General features: G+C 45.0%; 1 protein-coding gene across 4 annotated transcripts in view; it reads left to right on the forward strand.

Annotated features, from left to right (window-relative positions):
* The first annotated feature begins 16173 nt into the window (after positions 1 to 16173).
* Positions 16174 to 20703, forward strand: part of R3HCC1L (R3H domain and coiled-coil containing 1 like) — an 85209-nt gene continuing 80679 nt past the window's right edge. For 2 of the 4 annotated variants that reach the window (XR_004302686.1, XM_032432354.1), the window contains exon 1: positions 16174 to 16261. The gene's annotated coding sequence lies outside the window, so the exon portion shown is untranslated. The other 2 variants (XM_032432355.1, XM_032432357.1) reach the window with 2 other exon arrangements.

Consider the following 20703-nt stretch of genomic DNA (forward strand, 5'->3'; position numbering starts at 1 on the left):
TCAACAATAACCACAAATGACGAAGACAGTTGCCTGACAGCTCAACTCGGGGAAACACTGAATGTGTGACTCTTCCACCTGATTACATCAGAGGTGTTAACCGAGAGTAGTGGTCTACCTGTTGGTCATGCTCGCAGCCTGCTGAGAGAATGACCAAAAGGGGAGAATTGTTAAAATAAAAATTAAATGGAGACCAGCTTTGAAAATTCCCTGAGCAGACAAAACCAGTTGAGTCATACAAACAAGCTCAATTTAGCTTATTTTGCAAGACTAACTTGACCTGGGTCATCTCTTGCTTAGGCCTCTGAAAATTATAAGCAAAACTGAAGCTATTTCCCAAGGTTCATGGTGGGTAACCACTGACCACTTCCCTAGCATGTAAGAAAATCTTGACATTATAACCAATCCCTGTGAAGAATAAACAGTCACTGCTTTCTCGCTATATGTGCTGTTTTATAATGATATTCCCCTGGGCCCCATTCCATGTTTTGGTTTGACGACTCCCAGTTTGCAAACTGCCTTTTTGATGTGTGCACGATCAACTTCTACTAATGACTACTTTGGTGATGCGTTGGTTTTAATTCTGTATTTTCTGAATTTTGACAGGAGTGGTGAAAAACACTGGCTTTCTCTAACAGAGCTTCCAGTCCAACGAGGCCCCCGAAACCTCTCTCGGCATGGGCCATCCTAGTTCCTAAATGCTCTCTGCTACATATGACCCTTGGCTTCCAAGAATGATTGCCAGAAGATTCCAGTTATGGTGCACAAATTGGGAGAGGTATCACTTTATGCCATTATCATATCAAAGACACCTTTGTTGGCTGAACCAGTGTCTCCTGGCAGAAATCACAAAATCAGAGACAGTGAGATGAAAGGATGGATAAGGCCAGCTCCCTTCAGAAGCTTGTGCTCAGTTCTGGGGGATCCCACAAGGGGAAGATTGGGGGAATTTTGTGGGGTTTTTTCATTTCGTTTTGTATTCGTAATTTAAAAAATATTGAGGGGGCTCCTGGGTGGCTCAGTCAGTTAAGCATCTGCCTTCCGCTCAGATCATGATCCAGGGGTCCTGGGATGGAGCCCGTCATTGGGCTCCCTGCTCAGCGGGGAGCCTGCTTCTCCCTCTCCCTCTGTCCTGCTTGTGCTCTCTCTCTCAAATAAATAAAGAAAATCTTTAAAAAAATTTTTTTAAATGTTGAGGGGTGCCTGAGTGGCTCAGTTGGTTGGGCATCTGACTCTTGATCTCGGCTCAGGTCGTGATCTTGGGGTTGTGAGTTTGAGCCCCGTGTTGGGCTCCACGTTGGGTGTGGAGCCTACTTAAGGAAAAAAAAATATTGAATTGTGGTAAAATACACAAAGTATAAAATGTATCATGTTTGCCATTTTAAGTGTACAGTTCATTAGTATTAAGTACATTCACATTGTTGTGTAACCAGTCTCCAGACTTTTTTGTCTTGCAAAACTGAACCTCTGTACACATTAAACAACAACTTTCTATTGTCCCGTCCCCAGGCCCTGGCAACCACCCTTCTACTTTCTGTTTCTATGAACTTGACTAGATGCTCATGTTAGGGAAATCCTGCAGTATTTGTCCTTTGGGGACTGGCTTATTTCACTTAGCCTATGTGAACATGAAGTTCACTCATGTTGTAGCGTGTGTCAGATTTTCCTTCCTTTTTATGGCTTACAATATTCCATTGTATATGTCTATACCACATTTTGTGGACACTTGGGTCGCTTTCACTTGGGGGCTCCTGTAAATAATGCTGCTACGAACATGGTGCGGAAGATCAGCCTGAGTGTTCTGGAGCTTGGCAACATTGACGGGAGGTGGGGCCCACGAGGAGCCCGAAACCGACAAGCCCTGTGTTTGAGGGGGAGGCGCGAGGGCTCAGAGCGCCCTCTTCTGGTGTAGGCTGAGGTAGAGGGAGGGATGGTTTCCTGGGCCTGAGGAAGTGTGTCCAGGTTTGGGGGAGAGGATCCAGAAGGAAGGGAAATGCCAAATTTTCTCTTCCTCCCCATATGTCCATCCCTGGCCCTGATTTCACACTTTGTTGACCAATCTTTGGAACTCTTGTCAGGTGGTTCGAGATGACTTCCAAACTATAACATTGTGTTAATTACTTTAGGAGAGATCTGGACTCATTCTCCTGTTCTCCCACCACCCTCCTCTTCTGAGCCTCCCTCACATCCCCGCCCCCCCCCCCCCCCCCCCCCCCCCCCCCCCCCCCCCCCCGCCAGCAGAGCGTGGCCTCCCTCCTCTGCCATCACCCAGCCCCAATTTTACTTTTGTTTGCCAGAGTCACCTCTGTCGGCCTCAGTGACTTATCTGGTTCTCTGTCGTCTGCAAGAGACTGAGGTTTGGAGCCAGCCATATGCCATGTGCCCGTGCTGTTCCTGGCACCGAAGAGACAGGTGTTCAATGTGGCTTTGTTGGAAGGTGGAAAAGTAGTAGTTCTGAACACTGATTCAACTGGGGGCTGCGTGGTGGTGCCCAGCATGAGTCAAGCATTAGCTGGAGGCTGAGCCAAATAGAAGGCGAGGGTCTAGGGGACTTTGAAATGGCTGCCAAAGACAAGGGAATTGCTTGATGGAACCAGGCGACCCAGGAGCAGGCTTCGCGGTGTGGTGGATCAATACTGTTCTTTCTGAGGAAACAAACAGGATCAATACCAGCTGCCCTGGGTCTCTGAGCAGATCTGAAAGCCATGGGGCCCATGGATGGAGGCTTCATGCTGACTTCGCAGAATACAACAATGTGTACCTGTTTGCAAGACTGGAAGACACTGTATTGAATTTCATACTTGCAATGGTACCAGGGCCACCGGATATACGAGCATCTGGCAACAGAGGAACATATGATTGAAGGGTCAGAAGAGTCCTTTGATATTTGGGCTGCCATGCTTGCTGCCATTCCCTACTCCTTGCCCCACAGCAGACCCTGCCCACTGACATCCATGCTTGCTGAGCAGAGATGTAGCCCCAAGATGTTCTCCCCAGGGCTGGAGGCAACCAGTGCCAAACCTTCACGGCTGGGACTTAATGTGAGAGCTTTTCACCTCCCCTGATTTAATTCAGCCTAACATCATTCCAGCAGGTCTCCCCTCTACAGCTTTCTGGCGGGCTGCTCTAGAGGCTTTGGGAGCCTCTTTGGTTGTTGAAGAGCTCAAATTGTTAAACCTCAAATTCACTTAAAACACACTGTGTTCTTACTGCAGGAAAGGCCTTGGTTAGGTGTTGAGAAGGGGCTTCTTTAAGCAGTTCCCGAATCAGCCTCCTTGTAATTCTTCCCACTGGCCCTAGACTTGCCTTATGGACCGCACACAGTATTGTTCTCCCTTGGGACCTGACAGCCCTTCCACCACCTGAAGATGCTTGTGCCTTCCGTAGCTCCTCCCTCCCTCCTTCGTCTTGTTCCTGTGTTTGTGTTTTTCTAGAGGAACTCTTCTAAGTGCTTCTAGCTGTTTCTTATAGATTCTGGCTTTCAGACCTCTTATTCTCGGGTTACCCTCCTGTGGTCATGCCCCAGTTTGTCTACCTTCCTCTCAGATTGTGGTGCCCGGAATACACACAGAGTACAAACCAACACAGAGGGACATTTAGGTAAAAGTCTTGATAGATGAAAAGGAGTTCACCACGTTGACAAGGTGCATCAAGGTGTCTCCAGGCACAACTTGTTGGGGGTAAATCATGTAGACTCTTACGGACCAACTCCTGTTAATCTTCATGATTTAACGATTATTCTTAGAATTATAAAAACTCAGAGTTCCAAAGATGCTTAAAAAGGCACACCCCCCCCATCTTATGATTTAAATCTCCAGGTTATATCATGCCCTGCAAATGACGGAGGTTTTCTCTAGAGAAAACTTTGTGATTTTTGAAGGCAGGCTGTTACATTTTTGACTCCTCTGTTCAAAAGTTCCTCCTTTTCAGTTGAAACCTGCTTCCTTGGACTGTTAATAATTTTTCAGAGTTATTGAGAGTTTCATTTGCTCAGCCATATTCTAGGCATTGTGTGCACATGGGTGTATGCGTGCCAGCAAACATGAGTGCTCCAGAGGGGCAATCAGGGTGGAGGAACGAGGACAAGCAAACTCAGATTTTTGTCTCCCAGGAAATGCCACTCTTGTGGGGGCAGGGGAGGACACACACACTCACACCCCAAGGTTACTAGCCAAACATGGGCTAGATATTGTGGAAGCACAGAGGAAAAGCTAGTTGCTTCCAATCAGAAGAGCAGAGATGGCTTGTCCTTGTGTCTACACAGCAGCCAGAGTTCTCTCTTTAAAAACCAAATAGGATCACGTTACTGTCCTGCTCAAAACCCTCCATGGCTTCCTATAGTGAAGGCTCTAGCGCTGTTTTGGAAGTGAAGCTGAGGTCCTCACCGTGACCTACAGGACCCTGCATGGCCTGGCACCTGGCCACCTCTCCCGACTCACATGAACCCTTGCACTTTTCTCTCTGGTCACTCTGACCGCCTTGCTGTGCCCTGAACCCACCAGGTTCCTGTCTGAGGGCTCTCACCTGTGTGCATTCCCCTAGGCCTCCCTGTGGCTTGCTTCCTCACTTCATCCAATCTCTGTTCCATTATCAGTTGTGCTGAGAGACTTAAAACCCAGCATCCGCCATGACTTGTCACGTGCTGTCCCTCTACCCTGCCTTAGTTACTGAATAACATTTATTACCACCTGAAATTATCCTTATGTTTATTTAGTAATTGGCAGTCTCCTAGTGGAATATAAGCTTTAGGAAGACATGGGTTTTATCTGTTCTGTTCCTGCTGCATCCCTAGTGCGACAAACAGGGCCTGACATGTAACAGGTACCAAATAAATATTTGTGGAGTGAGTGAATGAGTCGATCTTCTGGATAACTTCTTCTAAAAAACTAGCAGCAGTTGATACTAATAACCAGTGTACTTGATTATAGTTTCCAGAAACAAGTTCAATCTCTTTGAAAATGAGCCCAAATAGTTTCTCATTTGAAATAGTGTTGTGTGTCCTACTTTTCATGATTTCTCAAAGATTTTGACAGTGGTTCTGAGATCTGCAAATTCTTTCAGCTGTCTGGGAGGTTTTCCACGTAGGCCTAGGGACCCAGACAAATCACATGCACAGAGAATTCACATCTAGCATGAGGGTTACATTCTCAAGTCAGCAGAGAAAGCTAAAAGTGACATATCATGGGAAGTTCCCTTGAATATCCTGAGCATTGCAACAAATCACTGATTCTTTAGTTCTGCACCCAAGAAATTGGTTTGTCTGCATTAGGAGCCCTGCAGTATGGAGAATATGGATCTCTGAGCACCCAAATCACTCTTAGCTGGCTAGATGCTTTTCCTATAGGGGGCATTTGGGAGCTGATGCTAGTGAGTGCTGGAACCGGACTGTCTCATTTTGAACCCTGGCTCCATCACTTACTTACTTGCTATATGACTATAGGCAAGTTACTCAACGTATCTATGCATTAGTTTCTTCATCTGTGAAATGGGATAATAACAGCACCTGCCTCATAGGGTTACACTGAGGACAGAGTTTACTCATGTATGTAAGGTCCTTGGACCAGCACCTGGCATATAGTAAGTAGTTCAGTTAATATCAACAATTATTTTATTATCTTCCATCTCATGTTCCAACTGGGACATGGGTTCAGTGACTGCAGAGGCAGGTAGAATGTGCTAGACTCTTTGAATTGTAATTGCTTGCTCATTTTCTCTTGGTCTCTCTGTTTCTCTCTTTCCCCAAATGCCAATAGTTGAATTTGTATATGACCTTGCTGTACATTGCTTAGGGGTTTTCCTTCTTTTGGGATTCTATACATTCTTATATTGATTATCATACGATTCCTAGTTTGAACACCTTCATAAAGACTGGAGAAGGACGTGGAATAGCTTGACCTCCTCACCTCTACTACCCATACATCCCGAATTTTCCACCAGTGGGTGTTGCCTTTTCTTGCTGTTCTCCTCCAAACAGGGCGATTGTGTCCTTTTGGCTCTTTTTAGCTTTTCCTGGAGAACTGGCTCCTTCCCTAGCTTCAGTTTTTTTGGACACTATTCTTACAGATTCATGTTCTTTCCTTTCTTTTAGCACTGAGAAAGTAAAAAAGTCAGGAAGAAAGGCAACACTGCAGAAAATTCACGAAAAATAGTCAGCCAGTTTTTTTTTAATGCAAAGAACAGAAGAGAGAGAGGAGGCCTGAGGAGTTGGCATGAGGAGAAAGAAGCATTTGCTGTTATATACAGCAGAAGCTGCTGTCCTACCCAATGTGATGAATTCCCAGAGGCCAGAGCTGTGGGAGACATGCAAGGCTCCAGGGAGCAGCCCGCCTGGGATGGGAGCTAACTGCGAGGGTGTGTAAGCAAGGTTTGGCCACATCTGGTCAGTTCAGTTATTATAGGTATTTGTTTTCTTTCTAAGCCCTGAGACAGAATTCCTTGCTTTTGATACTGAGACTAGTGAAGGAAGAGCTTAGTAAGTGCTGGACAATATTATTGGTATCATCCTTTGACCCAATCCTTGACTCGTTCATTCATTCAACAAATATTTACTGAGCACTTCTGTTCCAGGCACAGTACAAAACATTGAGGATAAAAAGATGAAGCAGAACAGTCTCTTCTCTTAAGTCACTTACATCTAGTGAGAAAGAGAGGCACAAACAGGTAATGCTCACATAGTGGCGTAAGGACAGGGTACCCGGTTGGGTGGCAGTCCCCGGCGGTGATCCCTAAAAGTACCAGGAAAAGGGTGAGCTGCTGAGACAGAGGAGGAGAGGGAGTCAGTGTGGGGTGTGTGTTGATGAGCAGGTTATTGCTGTGGACAGCTGGGGCTCAGTCCCTTTGGGATTTCTCAGAGCTAGTGTAGAGGCTGTCTCAATGTCGTCCCATCAGAGGGTAAGAATCTGGGGTGTTGGCCCCATACCTCCCCCCTTCTGGCATGCCTTGCCCCCTGGTGGAGCGCATGCATGGCTGTTGGCAGTAGAAAGTCATGGGTGTGTAGGAAATGATGGTGCCGAGAGGATAGACGTGGGCACTGACAGGGTCTATTAGCTGAGCACAGGCCACTACCAGAGCCCCAGAGAGGAGCTCCCAGATCAACCGGATTGGGTCCAAGAAGTCTTTCTGGAAGAAGAGACAGCTGAGCAGTGCCTGAAGGGATACCTCACGCCAGAGCTGTGTGGCAATGGCGCAGGCAGAGTCCCTGAGGTAGGACTACACTAAAGATTTTGGATTGAGAGTTCTGGCTAAGGTTAAAACAATTCCTACTTATCACCCTACCCATGGGGTTTGGGGTGGTTGAGAGCAGGACAAGAACTGAGATAGCTGACATTCTCACGGTGCTGTCCTCTCCAGAACTGGGGAATGAAATAGAGAAGAGCAAGCAGTGAGCTTGTGTTTGCTTTTTGTAAAGAAAGCCCGAGGACTTTTCTGGGTTTGCCCCAAACCTACCCCTCCTCTCTTTGTAGTTAGGTGCTTCCTCAGAACATCCTTCCGTCCAGAGCTGCCATCCCACGGCCTTGGCCAGCACCCTGATGCTCACTGCACTCCCTCCTTCATCAGCACCACCTCCCAATTAGACCAAGGATGTGGCAATCGGCTGCCCAGAATTGCTCTCCCCACCTTCAGCTTGCCCTGAGCAGAGTTCAGGTTGCACATTTCCCGACACTCAGAGGTACCCATTAATATTTAGCATGTTACATTTCCAAAGCACTTTGCTAACACAAATTGATCTTTTCAGCACCCCCTTGTGAGACAGCTCAGTACTGCTAGCCCTGCTGGGGACATCAGGCTTTGGGAGAGTCAGCTACTCAGGCTAGGGCCATGACTGGTGAGTGATGGATCCAGATTAGAACCAAAGGTCGATGACACCAGTTGTCTCAGCCTCCAAACAGAACTCCAGAGTGGCCCCAACACCCCCGCCCTGCCCGGGATATCTTGGAACAAAGCCAGCCTTCTGAAGGTTTAAATGGAATGGGTTTGCCATCCTTAAGAGTGGATTGCTTACAAACCAGCTACTGCTTATGGAGCCCTTATGATGTGCCAAAGGCTTTGTATGTATCATTTAGTTCCCACAACCCCTGTCCACCTTCTGTGATGTCACTACTATTATTATCATTGTATGCATCAAAAAACTGAGGCAAAGAAGGATCAAGGAACTTGCTTAAAGTTGCACAGCTAGTAATTGCTGGAGCTAGGATTTAAAACCAGGCTCTTCTATTTCAGAGCCCTTTAACTATGATGAACCAGCCTGAGGGTGGGTAAGAGGGACCTGGTTAAGCAGAATTACTCTTTGAGAAGTTCGGCTTACTCCCAGGCAATTCATCATATGCTTTGCAAGATTCTCTCTGGAGGTAAAAGAATTGGGGGTGGGAAGCTGTCAGCTACAGTGTTCTCGAGGAATGAGAGTGTAAACTAAAGTTGTTGGTTACTTGATTTCCCCTGGTTTTACCCTTGGATTCCCACTCCCAGCCTAAAAGGACAGAGAAACCAGTTCATCCAATAAATGAATGTGGGACCCATGTGCCATGCATTGTGCTTAATTATGGCACTCACTCTGGTCGGATAGTGACACACTTAAATAATTACAACCAAGGATGATGAGAGCGCACGGGGGGAGGATGCAGAAGTGACTCGTTGGTCTAGAGAAGTTTTGTGGAGGTGATGTGGGTTGGATCCTGATGGAGGCCGAGGAAGGAGAGAATGGGCACTTGAGGCCCAGGGCGCAGCATGGGCAAAGGAAAGGGGAGGTGAATAACATGGATGTTTGGAGAGTAACAGGAAGTTCCGTCTGCCTGGAGTTGGGCTTCTTGACTTAAGTGGGCCAGTTTCGGTCCTGTTGCCCTAGATGGACGACTGGATTATGAATTCTAGGATATCCCTGAGAATATAACTCTTTGTGACATGTCTAGCCAAATTCTTGCTGTTCTGCTGTTGAGTAGAAAAGATGATTTGTTTAACAAATACTCATCAGGTTTGTACTGTAAGTAAGGCACTGTGCTGGGTGCTGTTGACAAGGAATCACAACTTTTTGAGTGATATGGGGCCATGGAAAATAGTTTGGGACTAGGAAGGAAACTGAAGAAGGAACACTGTGCCTCTACCAGTCTCTTAAGGAAAAAAATAATTAGCTTTGAAATTTAAAAAATCAATTTGTTCCCTACTCATCTCTGTCCCTTATGAGCACAACCTTGTGTACTGTGCATGCCCCCTCTCCTTGTTTAGCCCAAACCATTCCCATCCATCTTATGATTTAATCCTCATGATTAACCAATGAGGTAGATGGCTTTGGTGGGTCTCCATTTTACAGATGATGAAATTGAGACTTGGTGAATCATCTAAGGTTCTATGTTGTCTAATGGTAGAAATTCTAAGGGACAGAATTTACTAGACTATGCCTCAGTTATAGCTCTGAGTAGTCAAGTTGTTCTCAGATCAGGATGAGCATTCCATCACCAGGCCCTTCCCTCCAAGCGGGTACTGTGGGGTTGGAGAGTTTAGCCATACAAACCTTGAGGTCAAGGGGCAGATAGAATAGCCCTGGTGGGGGGCGCCTGGGTGGCTCAGTCGTTAAGTGTCTGCCTTCGGCTCAGGTCATGATCCCAGGGTCCTGGGATCGAGCCCCGCATCGGGCTCCCTGCTCCGCGGGAAGCCTGCTTCTCCCTCTCCCACTCCCCCTGCTTGTGTTCCCTCTCTCGCTGTGTCTCTCTCTGTCAAAATAAATAAATAAAATCTTTAAAAAAAAAAAAAAAAAGAATAGCCCTGGTGCTGGAGAGCTAATTGTGAAGGGGTGGTGTGTGTGTGTGTGTGGCAGGACGGCTGGCACAGCTCACAGCTGGAAAATAGCATCAGATTCTGTGACCTCACAGCCCAGAGAGGCCACCAAAATGATAATTGCTACCACGCCTTTTGTAAGGTGGCTTCAATCAGAGTTGAAGAGTTGAAGGAGAGTTTTCTGCACTCCTAACTTCGGCTCTGGGGGTCTGGAGTCCGTACTGTGTGTCAGAGTTCTCTGCTCTGCTTTTTCTGATGAATTAAATGGGAGCTGACTGTTGATACCCTGCCCTCCTATTGTCCTAAAAAGTCTTATTTTGCTCCAGTTGATGCTTAGTACCCATACAGTTCTAGATAGTACGCAGCATTTACTGACGCTAGTCACAAAGGAAGGATCCGAGGACCCAAAAGCCCAATAAAGTTTGGATCCTTCTGTGCTTATTGGCTGAAAGTCACAAAAGGAGAGAATTTTCAAGTTAGGGGGTAGCAATCAGGGCCCACACCTCCAAGGGGTAGGTTTATTTAGTCCCTCTCTCCCGAGAACATTTCCTCCTCCATCTTCCATACCATATGGGTAATTATGGTTTTATATTGGGAGGATATTGAAACTCTAGGGAGATTGTAAAATGTCCCCCAGGAGAGGTTGTTTTTTTTGTTTTTTGTTTTTGTATTTTTTTACACATGCCTTGTTCAAACTGTCCATTTTGAAGCTAGGCTGGAGATGACCATGCCCTAATCACGGAGCAGATAGGCAATGTGGAATCCCTGAGTCTGAGAACCAGATATCCTACTAGTTATCTGAGGACTGCAAAGGGTCATGCTACTAAAACAAGGGACCTGGCATCAGGAACACTGTCTGAGAGGCAGTGTAAGTTAGTGGTTCAGAGCTCAGACTCCAGCGCCAGATTGCCTTGGTTTAAACCTCAGGTTTGTCACATATTAGCTGCATAGCTTTGGGCCTCAGCTTCCTCCAGCGTTAAGATGATGGTGCTGTTACCCAGAGTGAGATGGGAAAGGAAAGAAGCCTTGGTTCTTTTCGCCGCCACAGTAAAGAATCACAGGACAGCAAAACGAAAGCAAAGCAGAGCAAAGTTTTGTTGAAGTCCACTTCAAGAGAGGAGCGGGCCAATCAAGAGAGACAAAGGCCTGGGAACCTCTGGGGGGTGGGGATGTGGGCTTACATCAATATTTTCTTTTGGGTGGGTCCCAGGGTGGCAACATCTTGAGTGACAGGCCTGGATTCCATAATGATTAGCCAACGACCTTTGTCCTTTCCCAAGATGTATTCAAAATACCTGCAGGGAGTAGGAAACCGCAACATTATTTCTATTCTAGAGACATAGGTCAAATAAGAACAAGTTGGGGGAGGGGGGGCTTCTGCACCAGTGCAAGAAGCACAACAAAATTAACTCTTCCTCTGCTGGGATACTGCACCTGCAAACTGACTGCTAGATGGGTGTAATGGGCTGGTCCCGAGGCGGTTCTTGGCTGGGGCCCTCCATCAGGATGTCTAAGGTCCACCCTCCTGTTGCTCATGCCTAGCTTCCTGCCTAACAGTAGTAACAGATGGCACCTTGTAGGGTTAGTGTGAGCACTGCCTCAGATCGGACAGGTAAAGGGCTTAGCACAGCTCCTGGTACACAGCAAGCTCTTGTTAAGTGTTAAGTGCTATTATTTACTAAAGGGAGGGCCCTTTTGTCTTCTCCCGTGTTTCCTTCTCTTCCTAGGTCCTTGACCCCCTCCCTAGTTTGCATTTCTGAAGCCAGCTGCTCCAGCATTCTCCCTCTTCTGCTCAGGGGGTGCAGAGGAAAAACAGCTTGCCCAGGGTCATGCCTGTTCTCTGTATTGTTTGCAGCATCACCTTAAACCAATACACCAGGGCTCATTTTAATCCAAGAGCTAAGGGCCCTTTAAACCAGCCATTCCTTATTTATTCTGTTTATTAAAAAAAAAAATCAAGGTCCTCTGGTTTCATGTTCCTTTATTGTATTTTGTAAGGCATCAAGCACATATTGGATACTATGTAAATGTGAAATACTCTAACAATAGTAACTGAGACCAATGAGAAACTCAAGGATGCAAAGTCACCATTTTGAAGTTAGCCTTTTATTGATGGGCTGAGTGATTTGGGAGAGACAATGTGGCTCCAAGGCTAAAGAGCCCACAGGGATTCAGAGGGCAAAGATTTGAATCTCAGTCACAGCAGCAGCTCCGGTTCTCTTGACCCCAAATTCTCCCCAGGAATACTGGGCTTAATGCCACAAAACCATCTCCCAGGGATGTTAAGCCAGGGAAACCATATGTGGTTGTGCAGACAGTACCCAGCACAGGGGTGCCAGCTGAGGGAATAAGTGGGGGCTGAAATGTAGTCTCTGCTTCGTTCATCAATCTGTGCACCCTGGTGATGGGCTGTGTCCACCTAGAGGAAGGGGCGTTTTTTTTTTTTTTCCCTTTCTAATTTGCACAGAGGTACTATCTGGGCTATTGGAGGCCCTATACGAAGAGATGTGGCATTGATAGAGCACAGGGCTTAGCACGTAGAATGGATAAAATTGTTTAACACACAGTTATTGAACACCTATTATGTGCCAGGCGCTATTCTAGGGGTTGAGTTATATGGAAATGAATATGAACAACCTCTGTCCCTGCGTCCTCTTTGCCTTCACCAGCCCATTGTCCCCTACCTTCAATCTATAGCAAGTCCTGTAGACTCAGTCTGCAAAATACCTGTTAAATCCACCCATTTTGTTTCACGTCCGGCACTTTGTTTCATCATTTCTTACCTTGACTACAGCCACAAATGTGCTCCCACTTCTACTGTGGTCCTCCAAACAAAACCAAGAGTGATCATATCAAAATGTAAATCGGATAACATCATTCCCTTGTTTAAACCTTTTGGTGGCTATAATTTAATCCAGGGTCCTTACTGTGGCCTCAGGGCTATGCACACCTGGTTCTAATTACCTCTTCTTGTCATCTGCATCACTAAACCCACACTGTCTGAATTTGTCAGGGTTCTCCAGAGAAATAGGAACCAATAGGATATCTATCTATCAATTGATCGATTGATCTATCAATCTATCTCTATCTCTGTATCTATCTCCTGTTTGTGTGTGTGTGTGTGTGCGTGTATGAGACTTATACATTTTTTATATTGTGAGGACTTGGTTCATGTGATTGTAGAGACTGAGAAGTCTCACAGTCTTCCCTCTGCAAGCTGGAGACCCAGGAAAGTCAGTGGTGTAATTCTAGTCTGAGTCCGAAGGCCTGAGAACCAGGGGAGCCAGTGATGTGAATCCCAGTCCAAGGACAGGAGAAGACCAACAGACCAATGTCTCAGCTCAACAGATAGGCAAGAAGAGAATGAATCTTCCCTTCCCCTGATTTTTGTTTTATTCAGGGATTTAGCAGATGTGATGATGTCCCACCACACTGGAGGGGGGAATAATCTACTTTACTGAGTCCACCAATTCAAATGCTCATCTCTACCAGAAACATCCTTGAAGACACACCCAAAATAATGTTGAATCTAGGCACCCTGTGGCCCAGTCAATTTGACACAATTAATCATCATACCATCCCACCAAAACTGACAATTCTGTCCTTCAAACAGCCTACCTTTCTTTTGTATCCCTTTGGCTGGAACACTTTTCCCCTTGACCATCTCTTTCTCACCCTCTGGTACTCAGTGGAAATGGTCATCTCCTCAGGGAGGCCTTCTTGGACCACCTTGTCAAAGTAGTGTCGTGTTCTCTGTCTTGTACCCTTCATTGCCAGGACACTCTGTCACAAAGCAGCCCAGCTCAATTTGTAGGTATCGAGGTCTTTATTTTCTGTCTTATCTGCTAGATTGCAAACTCCTTCACAGTAGGGACTATGCTTTTTTGTTCTCCACTGTATATCCCTTCAGCATCTTGCTAGTCTCTGGTGCATAGTAATAAATAACAATAAATATTTGCTAAATGAATTTGTTACAAGGAATTCATCTAATAGGGGAGTCATCACCACATAACAATGTAGGATGCATGAGATGATAAAGGCAGTGATGTGCTGGCAAACTGACTCTCCAAAAAACCCCCCAAAGGCCATGATTTGTCATTTGCTTATTTCCATGGTGGCGTAAATACTCCCATCACAGCTGATTTCAAGCTACCAATGGTTTAGAAACTGACTTGCAAAATTCCTTAGTATTTAACAGTTGGCTCTTCAAACCTGGTGTGACCCGGGTCTAGCATTTCACTGGAAGAGAGGTCGGCATGGGTGCAATGAATACCCAGGAAAGAGGCAGTAGTTTTTCTTGGGGGAGCTCAGCAAAGCCTTCCTGGAGGAGGCAACACTTGATCTGTGTTGTGAAGGATGGGTATGTTGGCTCAGGCCCTGTGCTTTTTTTTTTTTCCTGCTTCTATGAGTTTATTTTATTTTTATTTTTTTTAATTTTTTATTGTTATGTTAATCACCATACATTACATCATTAGTTTTTGATGTAGTGTTCCATGATTCATTGTTTGTGCATAACACCCAGTGCTCCATGTAGAACATGCCCTCTTTAATACCCATCACCAGGCCAACCCATCCCCCCACCTCCCTCCCCTCTAGAACCCTCAGTTTGTTTTTCAGAGTCCTGTGCTTCTAAACTGGCTAATGTAGCCCTGCTCCCAGTAGCCCACATTCAACTTCCCCTCTGCTTGCCTGGGAGTTATCAGCTGACTCAGCACAATCCTCAGAAAATCCTTCCATGTGCTGGTGTTCTATTGGGTTTGTTTTTAGTCCAACAGAGGAGAATTAGACAGGATAGAAACTAGTAAAGGGTGAAGGGGAAGGGTTTTCAGAATAGAGGAACAGCTTTTGCAAAGGTGAGAGTGCAAGTGCAATCCAGGAGTCTAGTAAGTCTAGATGTATGTGGGAGGGAGTGGGAGGAGATTAGCTCCTGAACAGGTTTAGTTTGACAGACCCAGGAGCATATGCTGATTCCCACCCTGGGCTGGAGGCGGTGGCAGAGGGGAAGGGAAAGGGATTGGTTGCTTTTCCTGCATAATTCTTATCAGAGCTGGTAATTGCGGGCTTTGTTTATTATTGTTGGTTTTGTTTTTTGGTATGTAATCATTTGATTAATATCTGTCTCTTTCAAGAGAATGTAAACTCCATGAGGGCAGGGATCATCTCGTTCACTAGTCTTTTCTCAGTGCCCAGCACAATGCCTAGTGTACAGTAGGCAATAAAAAAAAAAACCTTGTTTAATGAGTCAATCACCTGGGGAACCTTTAAAATTTGCCTATGCCCACCTACCCTAAAATAAGTCTCCCTTCTCTGAACCTCCTAACCACAATATGGGATGGGGATGGTGGGGGAGTAGTGGGTCTGGCATTCTTGTTTTGTAAAAGCTGCCTAAGGGATTCACCTCCACACCTCTCCCCAAATCCAATCGAGTGAATTCTTTAAAGGATATTACCAAAAGTATGACATGATTAAATCTGCCATTTGCACAAATGGCCCAGATGGCAGTAGGGAGGACTACACAGAGGTGCTGAGATGCTGAGACCTGTAAGGAAGCCAATGCAAGAAATGATGCAGGTCTGAGTTAAATCACTGGCAGCGGGTGTGAAGAGAGAACAGATCTAAGAGATGCTTGGGAAATAGACTCTGTAAGATTCGGTGACCATTTGGGCATGGGTGGAAGAGGAAGTGAGAGAAGGAGGAATCTAGGTTGGAGGTTGGAGTGACTATTAGTGAATGGGGGGTAGAGGGTTGTTCCCTTGTCAAATTGCTACATTTGAGATGCCTGTGGGACATGGATGAGGAGGGGTCCTCTATGAAGTTGGGAATACAAATGTGGCGCTCAGCCTTCCCCCCCCCCCAACCTTCATTCCATTGCCAAGAACTCTGGAGAACACTAATATTTAAGAGATGGGTTAAAAAAAGAAATCTTGAAGGAGACTGAGGATGGCCTGAGAAGAAGGAAAATGCAGGTAGTAACATAGAAAGTAAGTGATAAAGAATGTCCAACAGCCTCAAATGGTGCCTAGAGGTTAAGTTAGAAGACCTGAAAATTCCTTCCGTGAGTCTGGCAATGAGGATAATGATTGGCAACAAGGGCATTTTCTGGGGGGCAGAACCTGCAGGGCAGAGCACGCAGCAAGAAGCGGAGACGAGTTAGATTGCCTTTTTAAAAAAACTTGGCTGTGAAAGGAAAAGGAGGGATGGTGTGACCGAGCGAGAAGAGAGGCGGTCTGAGCACGTTTATAGCTGAGAAGAAGCGGGGAGAGTGGGCAGACAGGAGCACAAACATCTTCCCGTCCTCGCAGTTTTTGCCAACCCTCCCCCCACGTGACCGGGAAGTAGCCCGCGCAGCACCGGCCTGGAGGGACTACAGTCCCCAGAAGGCCCCGCGGCGCGAAAGGGGGTGGAGTTGAGGCCTGGCGCGCGCCCCAGCGGCGCGAGCGGAAGAGTAAGAGCTTCGAGGAGGCGGCGGAAGCAGAGAGCGACGGCGCCCCCGGTAACTAGCGATCCCGCGTCCTTGTCCCTCCCTCCCTCCACACCCCTAGCCGGGCTGGTCGCTCCCACTTCTCCCCACTCTGGACAAGACTTCCTTTCCCCTTTTGTTTGTTACCGGTATTTCTTTTCCCTCACGTGATGCGAGGGGCGGGTCTCCGCCTCGGGCGGAGGTTACTGGGAGGCTGCCGCCCTTCGACCTTGCGGGCCCTGGGTTGCGGGGTTCTTCCGAGGCCCTTTTGCTGTCTTAGGGGCTGCGTGCCCGCTTTGGGCCCTCTTCCCAAGTACTCTCTGTGGAGAGGACATTTCTTCCCCGGGTTTCAACAGGTACTGAGCGGGTCCGTGGAGGGAACCCCCCCCTCGGGGGTATGGGGCTGTAGACCACCGAGAAGACCCCGGGGCGGCTGGCGGTTTCCGGGCTGCGAGCCTTTCGAGTGAGTCCGCTCGGCTGGCCGGGGGCCCCGGGCTATGGGCTGTGGGTTGGGAGTGAGCTGTCCCTACGGGAGGATGTACTTCCTGGTTTTCTTGGGCGGCCCTCGGAAAACCCCAAGTCCGATTATTAAAAGTTTTCTTTATCAATAAAGCCGCCTCTCAGAGTTGAGAAAGGGAAGAAGCATAGGATTTGTAGTCTAATGTCCTAGGAGTCTCAGGTCTGCCACTTGCTGGGCTTGTGATCTTTTGTAGCCCGTTTACTGCAGCCTCGGTTTCTGTATCTGAAAAATGGGGATAATAGTCTTTGGCCTGCCTGCCTTTCAGTGTTGGGGAGTTCAACAGATGTGATATATGTGAGAAAGCATGTATCAGATACAACCTCACTATCCTTCTGTCTTGAGTGTAGGTCAGTTGTAGTTTAAAACCGCATTTCTGTCTTTATGAACTCGATTATAAATATGACCACGGTCTTTGTGAAAATCAAATGAGTTAATAAATAGGTGGAAGTGTCTTAGGAAAGGAGTACAAGCCATACAAACATTCTTAAGCCATGTTCCTGTTGAAGAGGTGACATGAAGGCTCTAGCACCTGTGGAGTCAGTTTTAAACTTCATCTGGATTTTAAGGTCCCCCAGAATTTGGACACTTCCCTTCCCCTAACATACCCACCTGTCTACCCCTTTTGCTCTGTTACAACCTTCCTTCATTACACAAGTACAAGTATCTCAGCACTTAATGTTCCTCAGTTGTGGTGCTAACCTAATGCCTGTCTCCAGCAGGTCTTGTGTTTTTTCCCCCTTTTCAGATACAGCTGGTGCTAAATCTAGCTCTAACACAATCCCACTAACCTTGTGTGCATACTAGCTGAAATATTGGGTTTACCTTCACGTATCCTAGGTATATGTGCTAGAACTCTGTTTCCTCATAGTTAGAATTCAGAATATAAATAGCCCCCATCCTAGTCTTCTGGCAATTAAGATCTGAGACTCTAAGCAGGTGGCTTTTTGTCTTATTTCCCCCTTATTGAGAATGGGATTTTACAATCAATTTTTTACGGGTTTGAAGGTGTAGTAATTAGGTAATCCTGTATTTATACTGAAATCATTGGTTGAAAAATGCTTAAATGCGGTTCAAAAAACAGGATGGCGGTATAGTGAATTAGTTGAATGTACAAAATTGAACAAATTGTGTTCAACTTCTGGTTCTGTGACTTCTGCTTTGACTTTTGGCAGATTAGTTGACCTCTCTAAGCCTGTTTACTAGTCTCTAAAATAGATATAATAACATTTACCTTACAAGGTGTCTATAAGGATTAAATGAGATTGAGTATAAGGAGTTTAGTAGTTCCTGGAGTAAGTGCTCGTTATTTTACTGCTATTGTAATTGTTGACTATGATGATGATCAAAAATGATAATTTTAGATTATGTATTTCTTGAGATTCTCTCTTTTTTTTTCCCTGTAAAATGAGGTAGCTATCTTAAACCCAAAAATACTGTAAATAGAAGTACTCAGATTGCAGGGTGTTTTTTAGCAATTGAACTTTATATAAAGATTATATTATGTCATTTTTTGCTTTTAGAGGTTTCCAGATGCCGTTGTGAAAAGGTTGTTGTCAGGATGTGCTTTGGACTGGTGTTTTACTTGTAACCTGTAGTAAGAATGTGGTTTTCTGTCTGCACATTGTAACTTGTAGTAGAATAATTATGTTTATGATTTAGATATTAACTGTTGACTAGGACAGAGTTTTGTAGAGCATTTTTTGTCGTTCCCCTCACCCCTGCCTTTTTTTTTTTTAAGTCAGACTCTTCAACTCTAAAAGTTAGCTTAGTGGGTAGGTTCCAGAAGGCTTGGTGACCTCATTTTTTGAAGGTGAAAACTCTTAGTGACATTGGTGTATGCGCATTTGCAAGGAGTGAGAGTTTAGAGAAACCAAGAAGGAAAGTCTAATAGAGAAAACTGATTTGTTGGTCAAAGCAAAATCTTAGGTTTAAGAATTGAAATGTTTATTTTTAGTTCCTACAAATGGGTGTTGACTAGAAGGTATCTGCAGACTCAGATACTTAGGAAATGCTTCCTTCACTTTCTTTGATGTGGTATCCTCTGGCTCTGCCTTGCCAATTTCATTCTTTCTTTTATTTATTTATTTTTTAAAGATTTATTTATTTATTTGCAAGAGAGAGAATCTTAAGCAGGCTCCACCATACTCAGCACGGAGCCTGACATAGGGCTCCATCTCACGACCCTGAAATCACGACCTGAGCTGAAACCAAGAGTAGGACTGCCACACGGGCACCCCTCATTCTTACTTTTAGTTATGAATCAGCAAGATAACTATTTTTTCACTGTAGACTTTTATACAAGGCTATGACAAAAGTCACTTCATTAAAATTTACTTTGTGTGCTATATAATATGTTTTTCTCCTTTGTTTTAAACACTTTTGTTCATTGGCTTTTTTTACTTAGAGAAGTTTTGGAAGGTAGACTCATTCTCAGCTGTAGCATCTAAGTGTATGTAGTAGATATGCTCAGTTAATAATGACTGTGTTGAATAGTTCTGAATAAAAACATTTTGTTGATTGTCCTATGTCCCTAAGGCACACTCTCGAGAGACTATATGGTATTGTGGAAATAACCTAAGCTTTGGAGTTAGATCAAGTTTTGAATCCAGGCTCCACTACTTAATAGTAATTTATGACTTCAGTTCGTATTATCATTCCGAGTTCATTTTCTTATCATCTGTCAAACAGGGATAGTAATACCAATGCCATATGACTGAAAAGATTAGAAATTATTTGAACTAGGCACATACTAACCAGGCTTAGCAAAAGGTAGATTGTTATTATTTCTTTAACATTTTTTATTACATTTTTCTGTTAGTCATTGATTTTGGTAATACATCTATGTTCACTCCCTTAATGCTTCACGTGATTAGTTTTTTTGTTGTTGTTTTGTTTTTTGATTTTTGTGGGTTTTGTTGTTGTTGTTGTTAGCCAAGGTTAAGGTTGTTGACTTTGACCATGGAACCCTGAAACACGGCAAAGCTAATTGGCCAGCATGTTTGAATCTATGACCCTGTCCTCATTAGCTCCATAAGCTAACTACTCAGAAAATAGCTCACCAGAATGAATGATAAAACTGGTATGTTGTTGATTCAGCACTCATGCACTCATTAGACATAATAGAATTAAATGAATTAGTGCCAGAAGTAAAAGTATAGACTTTTATTAGTAATCCTATATAAATATACTAACTCTCACACTTTAGGATGATCTTTGACAACCACTAACCAGAGTTATAATTCAGACATTTCTTTTAGTTGTTGAACGGTATTTGTTGCAGATTTCCTACTCATAGGAGAAGTGAGAAGAAATGGAATTAGGTTATTCATATCTTGAAAGAGAACCCTCCTTCTATGCCACCCACCAGAAAATGTGCGCTTAGCTAGTGGAGAAAACATTTAGAGTTCCCCGTTAATGAGCCCAGCAGGATGGATGAAGCCCATGTAACTCGTAAGAGTTTATTGAATTACAGAGAAATTCCAGTTGTCAGAGCTTTAGATAGAAGAGAAGTTATAGGGTGTTGCTCAGCAAGCTATAAGCCTGCATTTGGGAAGAGGGTTTTCTCCTCTCTCAATAAAACATAGACCAGTTGCTCCCAGTCTGTGGTGTGCATTTTTCACTTGTCTTATGCTAGTCTTCTATATAGCTTTCCATTCTTCAAATTCACTCTTCAGTTTTATTAATATTTGTTGTCCCTCTTGTATCTTTTTTTTCTTTTTATGTCAAACATGGCTGTTTTCAGTCTAGGGATAAAAATAGAAAAGCAGAGAAGCACTGTTGGAAACAGCAGGTTCTGGTGTTTAGTATTGTGAGGTTCCCAAATAACACAGGTTAACCTGTGAATATAATGCTATTGATTTGTGACAGCTCCTGACCATTTAACTTGGCACAGAGGCAAAAATAGGGGCAAAAGGTATGTGGCACTCCTTAATAGGAGATTTGCTTCTTAGAAAAG

Source organism: Phoca vitulina, unplaced genomic scaffold (assembly GCF_004348235.1).
Source record: "Phoca vitulina isolate PV1807 unplaced genomic scaffold, GSC_HSeal_1.0 scaffold48, whole genome shotgun sequence".
Taxonomy (NCBI): domain Eukaryota; kingdom Metazoa; phylum Chordata; class Mammalia; order Carnivora; family Phocidae; genus Phoca; species Phoca vitulina.